Source organism: Pinus tabuliformis, chromosome 1_2, assembly GCF_031772625.1.
Source record: "Pinus tabuliformis cultivar Carrire ecotype Pingquan chromosome 1_2, CPIR1, whole genome shotgun sequence".
Lineage (NCBI taxonomy): Eukaryota > Viridiplantae > Streptophyta > Pinopsida > Pinales > Pinaceae > Pinus > Pinus tabuliformis.
Window position 1 is genome coordinate 721,581,476 of NC_142298.1, and position 11,186 is coordinate 721,592,661.

Here is an 11,186-nt window from a genome sequence, read left to right on the forward strand (position 1 = left end):
ATTTAAACTCATCCTCAATATAACTTTTAAATTTTAACTTTTTCTTATTTTTTAATTGATCCGACATTTAAAATGGTTTAAATGTACTTATATTACACCTACACATCTACCCTATAATAACTAGAATGCGCTTCAACCCAATAAAAATTAAATATTAAAAAAAATTAGATGGTTGTGCAGTGATGTGTGGTGTAACGGTAAGTCAAACGGGCGAAGCTCGGGAGACCAAAGTTCAAATCTCATGGAGTACAGTGACCTGCTGTGGTGGCGGCTAGAGGGGCGGACCCCCCCTGACCGCTGGGTCTGTTCTTGCTAAAATCATAGGATCTTAGCATACCCGACTTGCAGGTGGTTGGTTATGCTCTTGGTGTTATAGTGGCAGCAATGAGGTTTGATCCTGGGTCTCCCGTGGATTAAACTTGATAGTTACTGATTCACCATGTGGTTAAAAAAAATAAAATTAGATGGTTAATCATTAAAATTAAATATTAAAAAAAAATTAGATGGTTAATAATTAAAATTTATATTAAATCTGAATACATAATTAAATTTACTTAATATTTTTCCCAAAAAGTACTCTATCAAACATTATCCTATTTAAAAAGGCCAATGGCGTTGGACGCCACTTTCATTATAATTGACAAAGTTATTTGTATATATAACCCTCACCCGGAAGACATTCACGCATTCTTTGTTCACATCACTAGAGAATCTGCCGGTGAAGGAACCATACAGTATGCCATTACATGTCTTACAGTCGTGGACTTAAATCTCAAGAAAATTCTTGACAATGGAAGGAACCATACAGTATGCCATTACATGTCTTATAGTCATGGACTTAAATCTCAAGAAAATTCTTGACAATGGAAGTTGTTGGAGCAGACATGCAGAGTGTTGCAACGGCAGAGAAATGGGGCAAGGCGTTAAGTAAGGTTTTCAAGGGCGTGGTAGTGTTAACAGTCACTGCCACTCGTGATTTCGAGAGCGCCGGTGTCTTTAAAGCTACTGGTTTCATTGTAGATAAGCAACGCGGGCTCATGCTCATGAACCGCCATGTCGTCTGTCCCGGACCTGTTGTGGCCGAGGCTACGTTTCTCAATAACGAAGAGATTCCGGTTTATCCCGTTGAAAATTTCTGGTAATTTCGAACACAAATTAACTGAACACAGAGCAATGCTCTGTTTTTCTCCTCAGAATCTTTTGCACAGGGAAGCCCCAAAAGAAATTTCTGAGCAAGGCAGAGTTTCTCAGCTATAATAAACTTATATTAATTTATAAACTGCCTGATACAATTTTCTTCCTCTCTTTCAAAAGGATTCACCAAAACTTTCACCACAAACAAAATACTCTGTTTGATTTTACAAATTATTTTTACACTGCTGTGTAAAATCTTCATTCACATTTACTACTGTAAAAATAAAAATCCCTTACATCGGTTTACTGCTGTAAAAATATTTTCTACTCTTTTCATTCACGACCAATATTTTTCACTGGCAAAAAAAAACTTCTTCTTGTGTTGCTGGGCATATTACATTTTACATTTCATATATTGAAATTACAAAATGCTATAATAAACTTATATTAATTTATAAACTGCCTGATACAATTTTCTTCCTCTCTCTCAAAAGGATTCACCAAAACTTTCACCACAAACAAAATACTCTGTCTGCTTTTACAAATTATTTTTACACTGCTGTGTAAAATCTTCATTCACATTTACTGCTGTAAAAATAAAAATTCCTTACATGGATTTACTGCTGTAAAAATATTTTCTACTCTTTTCATTCACGGCCAATATTTTTCACTCTCATAAAAAACTTTTCTTGTGCTGCTGGGCATATTACATTTTACATTTCATATATTGAAATTACAAAAAAAAATTACATTTACTACACCTCACATTAGCACTGCTGTGCATTCCACTTTCTTGTCATTCTCACTGCTATGTGAATTCCCTGTTTTTCATTCGCCTCCGCGAGCCCTCTTTTCTTCTTCCCGTGTGTTTTTTCCCAAATTACAAAGTCAACACACACCAAAACATATATATCGTATATGATAAATATGCAACCAAATAATAAATAAAAAGGACTTACCCATACCTCCGTAAGCAATAAAAACATTAAAATTTAAAGTTTCTACCTAAAACTATGACTAAGCATTAAATGCATTAAATAAAAGCCGACGGTAAAAGTAAAATTAACATTCTGACAGATTGAATGAGATCGAAGTGCGTTGACTTGATCGGACGCATTTCGCACACCAAACTCACACAAACCAATCGAAGTTTAGTGTCCGGGAGATGGGCAGTATTGTGTTTGTACAGTGGACGCGTGGCTGGAGCTGATTGTGTCGGAGGCCCCCAGGGAAAAACAGCCTTTGCCAAAAGGCGGTGCGATAAAGATAGTGGTTTTCGGAAGTGGTTTTGCTGGAGTTAATGCGGGCTGTACGGCAGGTGAAATTAATGTTTCAACACTCCCCTTTAATTTCAGCTGCTGGGCATTCAGTCATACCCAAACACTTCCTCAAAAATTCAAAGCTTTTCTGGTCCAGTGGCTTTGTCAAAATGTCTGCAACCTGTTCCTAAGTCCTGCAATGTTCTAAGACAATTTCTCCATTACTCACCAATTCCCTGATGTAATGAAACCTCGTGTCAATGTGTTTCATTCACTTATGAAACACTGAATTCTTGGATAATGCAATGGCTGAGCTATTGTCACAAAAAAACATTGTTTCTTTTGCGTGCTCTTGGCCTAAGCTCCTCAACATCCTTCTCATCCAAATTGCTTGACATGCTGCTACTGTAGCTGCCACATATTCTGTCTCTGCTGTAGACAATGCTACAATGGACTGCTTCTTAGAAGCCCATGAAATGGCTCCTGAACCCATGTGAAAAATATAACCAGAAGTACTTTTCCGATCATCTACACTTCCAGCCCAATCACTATCAGTGTACCCAACTAAATCTGAATGTTTTGAGACATTATATAAGATGCCAAAACTTTTAGTACCTTTAACATACCTCAGAATTCTTTTTTCTGCCTGCCAATGTGCTTCCTTTGGCCTCTCCATGAATCTGGAAATTAAACTAACAGCAAACATTATGTCAGGCCTAGTTGCAGTTAAATACATAAGGTTGCCAACTATGCTCTTGTACAAGCTAGGATCAAAATCCTTGCTGTTGTCCTCTTTGCTGAGTTTTAATCCAATTATTGTGGGAGTGATTTTTGCCTTGCACTCTTGCATATTGAATCTTTCCAACACTTCATTTACATATTTTGCCTGTGAGATAAAAATTCTATTTTTACTTTGATCTACTTCTATTCCTAAGAAGTATCTCAACAAACCCATGTCAGTCATTTCAAATACCTCTTTCATGACTGTTTTGAAATTTTAAATGAGATAAACATCATTACCTGTGAAGATAACATCATCAACATACAACACAACAATTAGCAATTTACCATCATTTTCTTTGATGTAGACGGTGGGTTCTCCGTCGCATTTCTCAAATCTATTCTCCAGTAGATAGGAATCTATCCTACTGTACCATGCTCTTTGTGCTTGCTTCATCCCATAAAGAGCTTTCTTCAATTTGCACACTTTGTGCTCTTCACCTTTTTTCTCATAGCTTAGAGGTTGTTCAATGTAAACCTCTTCCATTAACACTCCGTTTAGGAATGTTGACTTCACGTTGATTTGGTAAACTTTCCACTTGTTTTGAGCTGCTATGGACAACACTGCTCTCACAGTTTCCATTCTTGAAACCAGTGCGAAAGTTTCCTCATAATCTCTCCCATATTGCTGCTTATACCCTTTGACAACTAGCCTTGCCTTGTGTCTTTCTATTTTGCCTTTAGCATTGCTCTTGGTCTTGTAGACCCATTTAACTCCAATGACCTCTTTACCTTTTGGTATCCCTACCAAATGCCATGTCTTGTTTCTTTCTATGGCATTGATCTCCTCATCCATAGCTTCTATCCATTTCTTATCTTTAATTTCATCCTCGAAATGAATAGGGTCATCAACATGACAATACAAAGAAAACAAGGAATTCATTCCTTCATCATAAATATCACTTAGATTTCTGAACTTCTTACCTCTTTCATTTGGTGTTCAAGTGCTTGAAGATGCACTTGAATTTCCTCCTTGTGGTGTGCTTGGAGAAGCACTTTCATTTATCCTCAAGGGTGTTCCTTGTTGTCCTTGTGTTGGTGCTGCTGTTTGGGGATGTATTTCAGCCACCTCCTCATCATCTTTATCATGAGACAAACAGCTTTTAACATTCACTGTTTTCTCTACGCTTCCATCCTAAGCTTCCTCCTCAATGAACTGAACATCTCTGCTGACAAAAAACTTCATGGTGGATGGGATATACAACCTGTATGCTTTGGATTCTTCACTATATCCAATGAAGATGCATTTCTCCCCTTTGATGTCCAACTTCCTCCTTAGCTGATCGAGAATGTGTGCATAGGCCACACATCCAAAAAATTTCATGTGGGTGACTCCTTGCCTTCTCCCACTCCATGCTTCTTCCGGCACTTTGTTCATCACTGCTTTTGTAGGACACCTATTCAAAATGTAAACTGCACAATTTACAGCTTCAGCCTAATAATCATTTGGCAAATGCTTTGCCTTCAACATGCTCCTCGCCATATCCATGATGGTCCTATTTTTCCTTTCAGCAACTCCATTTTGCTGCGGGGTGTACCTAGCTGTAAATTGCTTATGAATCCCATTTTCTCTACAAAACCGTAGGAATTCCTTGGAGATGTACTCACCTCCTCTGTCTGTTCTCAAAACTTTGACATGAAACCCGCTTTGATTTTCCACAAGTGCTTTGAAATTCCGGAATTTTTCAAACACTTCACTTTTGTTCTTAAGGAAATAAACCCAAGTCTTTCTGGTAAAATCATCAATGAATGTTAGAAAATATTGGCTGCCAGCTAGTGATGGAGTTTGCATCGGTCCACATAAATCTGAGTGGACAATCTCTAAGGGTGCCTTTGCCCTTATGCTTTTCCCTGATGGAAAACTTTCTCTGTGTTGTTTACCCAATATGCAACTTTCACAAAGGCTGTCCGATTTCTCTATCAGTGGTAATCCTCTTACCATTCCTTTTCTGCTCAACAATTTAAGACCTCCAAAGCTGAGATGTCCAAATCTCAAGTGCCACAACCAATTTTCATCCTTTGGCACACTTTGGAAAGCCTCTTGGGTAACTGCTGCAATTACATCTTTGTTTTTCAAATCTACCCTTATTCTAAGAGCGAACATCCTGTTCCTTGTCATCTTCACTTCAGCGATACATCGTTCGCTGGGTGCTCTGTCCATGATGGTGCATACATCATTCTCAAAGAAAACATTGTACCCCTTTTGAACAAGCTCTCCAATACTCAAGAGGTTACATCTCATTCCAGGGACATAGTAGACATCTGCTATGGTTCTCTTCTCACCTTTCTTTGTAAATATTTTTACCTCTCCTTTTCCCATAACAGAAATTTTGCTATCAGTTCCTAGTGTGACTTCTGATTTCACATTTTTATCTAGGGTAGAAAACAGGACTAAGTTTCCTGTCATATGGTTGCTGCAACCTGAGTCTAAAAACCATATTTCTTCACTGTTTGTTTCAGCCATGTTACAAGCTAACAACACATTATCTTGACTGATGTTTTCTCTAGTGACATTTTCATTTGGTCTAATACTCATATCATGCTGCTTCTTCCTACATTCATTTGCATAATGCCCATATTTTTTACAATAATAACATTGGACATTGGATTTTTCATACCTTTGTCCTTGAGCATGATGTTGTCCTCTTTGTTGGCTGCTGCATTGGACTTGGTTCTGATTTGGATAGTTGCCTCTTCCTTGAGCATTTGCTGGGCTGTTCCTTCCACCTCTGTTTTGACTTCTGCCTCTTCCTCTCTTGTTTCCTCTGCCTTGACCTCTTCCTCTTCCAAAGGACATCTGGGTCTTTAAGGCTTGCTCTAGAGATGAGTTTTCATTTCTACTCAACCTCTGCTCATGAGTTATCAGTGATGCATGAAGCTCATCAACTGAAAAGTTTGAGAGATCCTTTGTCTCTTCTATGGTGGTGACAATCACATCAAACTTTGAGCATAGGACCCTCAATATTTTCTCCACAATCCTCCTTTCTTCAAGAGTTTCTCCATGAGTCCTTATCTGTGTGACCAGACCAATCACATGTGTGAAGAATGAGTCAATATTGTCTGACTCCTTCATGCACAGGTTCTCAAAATCTTTCCTCAACAACTGTAGTTTTGCTGTCTTCACTTTCTCCATGCCTTGATAGGCTGTCTTGAGGGTTTGCCATGCTTCTTTGGATGTCTTAGCTGTTGCTATCCTTGGAAACACACACTGGTCCATTGCTTGATACAAAAACACATGGGCTTTTGAATCCTTCTTCCTATTACTCTTCAATAGATCCTTCTCTGCCTGAGTCAAACTGTTAAACTCTTATTCATCTGCTGGTCCTTCAAAACCATCCTCAACAAGTTCCCATAGATCTTGTGAGACAAACAGGGCTCTCATGGTTATTGCCCAATAGTCATAGTTTTTCCCATTAAACTGTGGGAGTTGGGTATTAAACATGCCCATGCTAATGCTTGTGTTAGCCATTCCTTGCATTCTCAGCTATGCTTCTAAATCCTTGACTATATATTAAAAAACTGACTGTTTCTTCAGCAGTAACACAAAAACTGGTCTGAGAAATACCTGGATCCTTTTGCCTGAGACTTCACTTTGTTGGAGAAGTTGTTGCAGCAAAAAAAAAACTCCTTCCTTCAGCTTCTTTATCACTTTCAAAGAGCCTGGATCAGCTCTGATACCATGTTGAAAATTTCTGGTAATTTCAAACACAAATTAACTGAACACAGAGCAATGCTCTGTTTTTCTCCTCAGGATCTTTTGCACAGGGAAGCCCCAAAATAAATTTCTGAGCAAGGCAGAGTTTCTCAGCTAAAATAAACTTATATTATTTTATAAACTGCGTGATACAATTTTCTTCCTCTCTCTCAGAAGGATTCACCAAAACTTTCACCACAAACAAAATACTCTGGCTGCTTTTACAAATGATTTTTACACTGTTGTATAAAATCTTCATTCACATTTACTGCTGTAAAAATAAAAATTCCTTACATGGATTTACTGCTGTAAAAATATTTTCTACTCTTTTCATTCACGGCCAATATTTTTCACTCTCAAAAAAAACTTCTTCTTCTTGTGCTGCTAGGCATATTACATTTTACATTTCATATATTGAAATTACAAAAAAAAATTACATTTACTGCACCTCACATTAGCACTACTGTGCATTCCACTTTGCATTACATATTCTTTGAACAACCCTTGCCATTCTCACTGCTATGTGAATCCCCTGTTTTTCATTCGCTGCCACGAGCCCTCTTTTCTTCTTCCCGTGTGTTTTTTCCCAAATTACAAAGTCAACACACACCAAAACATATATATCTTATATGATAAATATGCAACCAAATAATAAATAAAAAAGGACTTACTCATACCTCCGTAAGCAATAAAAACATTAAAATTTAAAGTTTCTACCTAAAACTATGACTAAGCATTAAATGCATTAAATAAAAGCCGGCGGTAAAAGTAAAATTAACGTTCTGAGAGATTGAATGAGATCAAAGTGCGTTGACTTGATCGGACGCATTTCGCACACCAAACTCACACAAACCAATCGAAGTTTAGTGTGCGGAAGATGGGCGGTATTTTGTTTGTACAGTGGACGCGTGGTTAGAGCTGATTGTGTCGAAGGCCCCCAGGGAAAAACGGCTTTTGCCAAAAGGCGGTGCGATAAAGATAGTGGTTTTCGGAAGTGGTTTTGCTGGAGTTAATGCGGGCTGTACGACAAGTGAAATTAATGTTTCTAACATATCCTCTGTATCGTTACCCTGTTTATGATTTTGGATTTTTCCGTTTTGATCCCGTTGCAGTTTGGTTTATGGAAATTGAGGAAATCCCTCTTGCACCAGAGGCTGCAGCTACTGGATTGGAGATCCGGGTGGTGGGTAATGACAGTGGTGACAAGTTTTCAGTTTCTGCAGGAACGCTAGCCCGACTGGACCGACCGACCCCTGTTTACTCGCCGATTAAGTACAATGACTTCAATACATTTTATATGCAGGCAGCTTCAGGGACAAAATCAGGGTCAAGCGGGTCGCCAGTAATAAATTGCGAGGCACAAGCAGTTGGATTAAATGCGGGTGGTAGACTAGAAGGTTCTTCTGCATATTATCTTCCATTGGATCGAGTGGTAAGGGCTTTGCAAATTTTACAGAGGTGCAAAGATGAGTCAGACACTCGAATGCATGCAGTCCATATACCTCGAGGGACACTCCAGATGACTCTTCTTCACAAAGGATTCGATGAGGCAAGTAGGTTAGGGCTTCAAGGCGAGACTGAAGAATTAGTGAGAAAGGTTTTTCCCGAAAAGACGGGAATTCTGGTTATAGATTCTGTGGTGCCAGGAGGTCCTGCTGACAATCATTTAGAGCCAGGGGATTTACTTGTCAGTGTGAATGATGAGACTGTCACTCATTTTTTGAAGTTGGAGACAATTTTCGATGATAATGTTGGAAAGCCAATAAATTTACATTTTGATAGGGGTGGTGTTCCTATAAAGATTACTTTAGAGGTCCAGGACTTACATTCTATAACTCCAAACAAATTTTTGGAACTAAGTGATGGCATAATTCATCCTTTATCCTACCAACAGGCTAGGAATTTCTCCTTCAACTGTGGTCTAGTGTATGTTGCACAACCAGGGTACATGTTGTCAAGCGCCGGTGTTCCTTCTCATGCTATCATTAAAAAATTTGCAGGGAAGGAAACTGCAAGGGTCGAACAATTTATATCTATTTTGTCAAGATTTACATCAAGGATCACGGGTTCCTCTAGAATTTGTGAAACATCGAGATCGTCATCGCACGATGGTTGTCCTTGTAACTATTGACAGGCATGATTGGTACGGAGAACCTCAACTATACACGCGAAATGATGAGAGTGGATTGTGGGAAAGGATGCCTGCAATCTTGCAAAACCCATTTTCAGCAAATGAACAAGTTGGCGGAACGGAGGTGGATTCAACAAAACTCATTACCAGTTCAGGTGGGGGTGATATGCCACAGTTCCATTCTTTTGTTTCAGACTCTATCAGTATTGACAGAAGCAAGGCGAAGAGGAGACGGCTGAATGATCAAGATGAGCCGGGTACAACTCTGGAAATTCAAACTCCATCTTTAGAGGAAGCCATAAAACCAAGCCTTGTCATGGTTGGTGTCGATATACCACCATTATCAGTGCTTGATTGTGTGCGGAATAGACCTCTTCCTCAAACCGGGGTGGTGGTCTATCATTCTAAAACCATAGGAATAGTGGCGATTGACAGGAATACAGTTCCCACATCTGTGGCAGATGTCATGTTATCATTTGCTGCATACCAAGCGGAAATCCCTGGGCAGGTTATTTTTCTGCACCCTGTACACAATTATGCATTAGTGGCATATGATCCTATCGCACTAGGTCCATCCGGTGCTGCAGCTGTACATGCAGCTATTCTGCTTCCTGAACCTGCTTTGCTTAAAGGTGATGTTGTGCATCTTGTTGGTTTGAGAAAGAGCTTAGAACTTGCATCACGCAAGTGCATTGTCACAAGCGCACAAGTTTCATTGAATATTGCTGCAACTGATATTCCCCGTTATAGAGCAATGAACATGGACGTAATCGAATTAGAGGCACATTTAGGGAATTTATTTGCTGGTGTATTAGTCGACGATCATGGAAGGCTTCGGGCATTATGGGCTGGCTTCTACAGTCCCGACAGATATAATAATCCGGTTGTCAGTGGAATTCCAATTTATGCTGTCAGCCAGATTTTAGAGAGGATTATTCACGGATCTGCAGGTTTACCTTTGCTTGTTAACAGAATGAAAATCTCTATGCCCATTGTCCGCATTTTAGAGGTTGAACTTTGTGCAAATTTACTTTCAAAGGCGCGCAGCTTTGGGTTAAGTGACAAATGGATTAGTGATTTAGCAAACAAAGATCCTCTGAGACAGCAGGTGTTGCAGGTCAAGTGTTGTTTTGCCGGATCACGAGCAGCAGGTACGCTGGAGGCTGGTGACATGCTGTTGGCCATAGATGGGAACCTGGTTACCAATTATCGGGATGTTGAGAATGCTTGCCAGCCGGTTGAAGAGAGTAAGGATGAGCAAGGTGATCTAAGACTTACAATTTTCCGGCAGGGTAAGGAGATTGAAGTTCTTGTGGGCATAGATGTAAGAAGTGGGCTTCAAATCACCCACATCGTAAGTTGGTGCGGCTATATTGTACAGGAGACAAACTCAGCTGTCCGTTCGTTGGGATTTTGGCCTCCTGGAGGTAACAGTGTATACCTGTTGGGATCTAATTGGGGATGCCCCACTGATAGATATGCAGATCAAACTGAGGATTCGATTGTTCAAGTAAATGATAAACCGACGCCTGATTTGCAGACTTTTGTAAATGTAATAAAAGAGTTGGAACACGGTGACTTTGTTCATGTTAAGATATTGAATTTAGATGGAAAACGCCATATTTTTTCTTTGAAGCAAGACTTGCATTACTGGCCGACGTGGGAACTTAAATTTGACAAAGAAACGGCAACATGGATTCGAGCAACCATTAAATCGATCTCTAAGAGCTAAGAGCATGAGCTCCTAGAGAATCTCATGTCCCAAATAGAATGATCAAATTTTCATACACGGAGATGCAAAGAGCATTATGAACTGGATCACGGATTTTACACTTTTCAGTATTTCCTATATTTTTTAACTGGATGGGTGTATTAATTTTTTTTAGATAATTGTCAGCCCATTACATTCACCAATATATAAAGAACAGAATAGAGCCATAATTCTTTTTCAACTAGATGCGGTGTATTGAAATTTTGATAAATAATTGGCAGCGCATTACATTCACTCATATATAAAGAACAGAACAGAACCAGTAACAGATCTTCTTTTAAAAAAGGGCATCGAGTAAGATCTAGCTGAGAATGACTTAGCTATATATGCAGATATATCAACTCCATAGAGGAAATCTTTTTTTTATAATTTTTGATGGTTTTTTAATGATATGCCACACTTATGTATGCTGGATCC

The 11,186-nt window shown here is 39.0% G+C and overlaps 1 pseudogene; it reads left to right on the forward strand.

Moving 5' to 3' along the window:
• The first annotated feature begins 863 nt into the window (after nt 1–863).
• Nucleotides 864–10,730, forward strand: LOC149207785 (protease Do-like 7 pseudogene; annotated as a pseudogene).
• Nucleotides 10,731–11,186: the final 456 nt, after the last annotated feature.